Below are 4199 nucleotides of genomic sequence, written 5' to 3'. Positions count from 1 at the left end.
TTGAGGATGGTAATATAGATGGTCCAAAGGTTTGATGGGATGATATGGTCTAATACTGTGAGGCCTTTCCATATGTACTAGTAGGTTTGATTGGTGGATTCATATGCCTAGGGAGGAGATCACGGGGTCTACCAATTGGATGGGGTCACTTTTTGGAGTGGATGGTGATAGATGGGATGCGATATGCGTGGGGGTTTTTCTTGTTAGCATATTTATATCATGACCTACATCAGTTTGTATATGATGGGATCGCCAGTTTTTTAGCCATAGTCACTTTTCCATAGGTGTGGTCATGGGAGAACATCGTTGTGACATGACAGATTTGCATACGATTCATAGAAGTGTAGTGTCATAAAATTACGACCCTAGCAATTTTTGAGTGCATTAGGGTCCTCACACATGCAAGCTCGAATCCTCTAGCCTGATTGGAGACTGGAGATTTCTCAGCTTGCAAAAATAGCTTCTTCCTTGGCCTCTGTATCACCCCGACCGCATTCTGCCCTAGAGAAAGGGGGGCATGGCACCCTTGTTTTCCTAGGATAGGGACATGGTGCCCGTGTCCCTGCCCTATTTTGGGGTAGGACCCTTCCTAGAGCATGCATTGTAGGTTGTGCCTCAGGCGAGAAACTCCCCCGATGTTGGCCCGTGACGAAATTTAAATCCACCAACATGTATTTAAGGGGCATTCATCCTCTCATTTGCATAAGGGGAAATCTGATAAGCTAGATAAGTCAAAGTTTCATAAGCGATCAAGCATTCAAGAATTCAAGCATCCTTTTCCAGCATTGAGTATTCTCAAGTTTCCATTCAAGGCTAGGTGTTGCATTCAAGTCAAGGATTCAACCATTGAAGAGGAGATTGATTCCAACACTCAACTCCATACAAGCACTTCTATCAACATTGCTACTACAACCTCCCTTGAGGTGATTTACAATTCAGTCTTTCATTTACATCTACTTGCAAGCACTTTCTTTCATTACTTGGTTAATTCCAAAACTGGGGTTTGACCTAAAGGCAAACCCCCAATCCCAACCCATTTTCCTCTCTTTTTGTGTGTAGGTTAGAAGTGCGCAGCTGTACTTTCAGATTCGGGCTTCATTTGCAGAGGCGGAAAAATCCTTTTTCATTTCGCGGACTTTTCAGAGGACCGTGTACATTCCCGCCACGGTCTGGGCAACTTTTCCTCAGATTCGGCAGGGCAACTTCGTCTCGACATTTTACTGCCATATCCAGGTGCACAGCTTCCTCCCATATTTTGATCTCAAGTTATAATTAGTTCTTTGTCACTTTTGCACTACATAATTCAATCAATTTCCTTTCCATTTCAAACAAGGAAGAGGGGATCAACTTAGCATTCCCAATTCATTCAGAATTCAATCTACCATCTTTGTGTGGAGAGATTGAATCTAGTGAATTATCTTCTCCCCTTCCTAATGTAATGGTGAAAAGTGCTTGAATGGTAATCGATAGCGAAACTCTCATCTCTCTTTGAGTGAAAGGGTAGTTTTCCTTCTTGATTTATCATTCACCATTTTCCCACCATTACAAGGAGTAGGGCAACCGTATATTTATTCTTATCATGGATTATTTTCCTAGCCTAAGCTAGGAAAGCTCGAGTACTGGAGGCATGTCATGGACACCATTGATGCAGTGATATGGAGACCTTATGTTGATTGCAAGCCATGGGAGGATGATGCCACAAAGTTACCATATATATTTTAGTCACATAACAGTCACCTCAAATGTGTTATAACCATATAGTCACATTAAATATTACACCAATTCCCCCCACCCCTTAGCTTAATTTCACATGTGTCCTCCATGTTAGCTTAATTTCACATGTGTCCTCCATGTAGAGAATTATAAATAATATACAATAATGGAATAATAAAATAAATATAGAATGTGTGAAATGATATGCTTAAAGTACACTAAATAAAGTAATCTTTTGGTTAATGTGGTGCATACCTATAATATTTCCAAGGCACATGTGGACAAACTAGCAATTATGATGCATGTGAATGTTGTGAGAGAAGGCGACAAATTTGAATTTTGAATCAGAAGACAATGATGTGGTTGGTGTAAATTGGAATGACTACATGTAAAAATGGATACATGTGAAGAATATTTATATGACAAAAATGAATCAGGTCCCACTACAAAATAGAATCAAGTCCCGCTAAACGTCTTGTTGTAACCCAAAACTGAAATGTGAGTTGAAAATAAATGAGTGTAGTGTGTGCCTGTGGGATTGATAAATCATTATGTAGAGGGAGTGGCTATAGGTGAACCATATAGTTTATCAACAGATTGAGAATGATCTTCTGTTATTGATGGAATGGATGGTGTGGAAGATGATGCATGATTTGGGGTAGATGGAAATGTTGAAGCGGTGGGTGATGGAAAATCCAATGGAGTGGGTGAATTAGGTGCTGTAAATTACTGGTGAAGAGCCTGCATGAATTTCACTTTATCTAAAGGCTTCTTATATAACTTTAGTCTGTGTGCATCTATCATTAATTTAAACCAAACAGGGTCAATGGTGATCAGTTGAACAACACCGTTAGGGTAAACTTTCTGAATTTCAAAAGGTCCCATCCAATGTGTCTGCAATTTACCCTTGATATCCTTGTATCGTGAATCATATATTCAGGCTTAATCACCCTCATTGAATTCCTTTGTTTTTATGTATTGGTCATGCTATTTTATCGTATGTTTCTGTACCAGTTTTGTATGTTGCAAGGCTTCTAGCCTCATCTCATCTAGTGCATTCAGTTGGTGCAATCTATCTTGTTGCGCTTGATCAAGATGCATCCCAAGTTCCATAGTTGTTCTTAAGGTTTTATATTTTAAATCAATAGGAATGAGTGCCTTTGTACCATAAACCAACTCATAGGGTGTAAACCCTATAGTTTATTTCCATGTAATCTTATATGCCCATACTGCTTCTGGGAGTCTAGATGCCCAATCTCTCCTATGTACCTACACAGTCTTTGTTAGAATTGCTTCCAACTCCCTATTAGTAACCTCCACTTGACCATTCACTTGCAAGTGATAGGGAGTAGTCTTCTTGTGTCGTATCTCATATTATTTAACCAATTTGGCAATTAGATCAGAGGTGAATTGTGGTCTTTGATCTATAACCAATTTTCTAGGTACCCCATATCTACAAAATATTTATTTATACAAAAACTGTGCTACCTTGATGTCTCTAGCATGCCTAAGAGCTTTCACTTCAACCCATTTTGCTAAATAGTCAGTACAAACTAGTATGTATGACTTACCATTTGATGTTGGCTCAATAGGTCCAATAAAATCGAAGTCCCATTTATCAAATGGTGGTAGTGAGACATGTGTATGCAGGGGCATCTTGTCACTCCTTGTAGGTCTGCCCATCCTTTGATAATGGTCACACCTCCTAATGTATAGAGTTGCATCCTTGTATATAGTGGGCCAATAATATCTGAAATTAACTATCTCTATAGCAATTCTCTTAGCAGCAAAGTGTCCACCATAGGGCTCATCATGACAGGCCCTAAGTATGTCATATGTTTCATCCTGTCTCGAGCATATTCTCATTAAATTGTCAACCTTGGTGTGAAATAAGTATCCATCTATCTAGGAGTAGGAAAAACTGTGGTGTATTAGCTATATTTTCTCCCTAGGAGAGAAATGTAGGGGTGTCCTTCCCACCACTAGATAGTTGGCAATATCTTCATACCAAGGTGAGTATACTAATAAGGAAAATAGGCATTCATCAAGGAATGAATCATCTACCATGTCCTATTCTTCTATATTATTAGGTAGCCTTGAAATAAAATCTGCAACAATGTTAGTTTTCCCTGGTTTATGAACTATAGTTACATTAAACTCCTAAAGTAAAAGCAACCACCTTACAAGTCTACCAGAAACCACTAGTTTATTCATCAAATATCTAATGCTTGCATGTTCAGTATGGATGAAAATAGATTAGCTTGTGATGTAATGCCTAAACTTATTGATTGCATAAATAATAGCAAGCATTTCTTTCTCTATCACTATGTAGTTAGCTTCAACACCTTGAAGGTTTTTGCTAACATAATAAGTTGCATATTTGAGATTACCTTCTTTCTATCCCAATACTGCACCTACTACAAAATCATATGCATCAGTGTGAATGTGGAAAGGTAAATTCCAATCAAGCCCTCTTAACACTGGTG

The sequence above is a fragment of the Cryptomeria japonica genome, chromosome 8 (assembly GCF_030272615.1).
Source record: "Cryptomeria japonica chromosome 8, Sugi_1.0, whole genome shotgun sequence".
Classification (NCBI taxonomy): domain Eukaryota; kingdom Viridiplantae; phylum Streptophyta; class Pinopsida; order Cupressales; family Cupressaceae; genus Cryptomeria; species Cryptomeria japonica.
The sequence above is the reverse complement of the archived record's forward strand: the minus strand, read 5'-3'. Positions refer to the sequence as shown.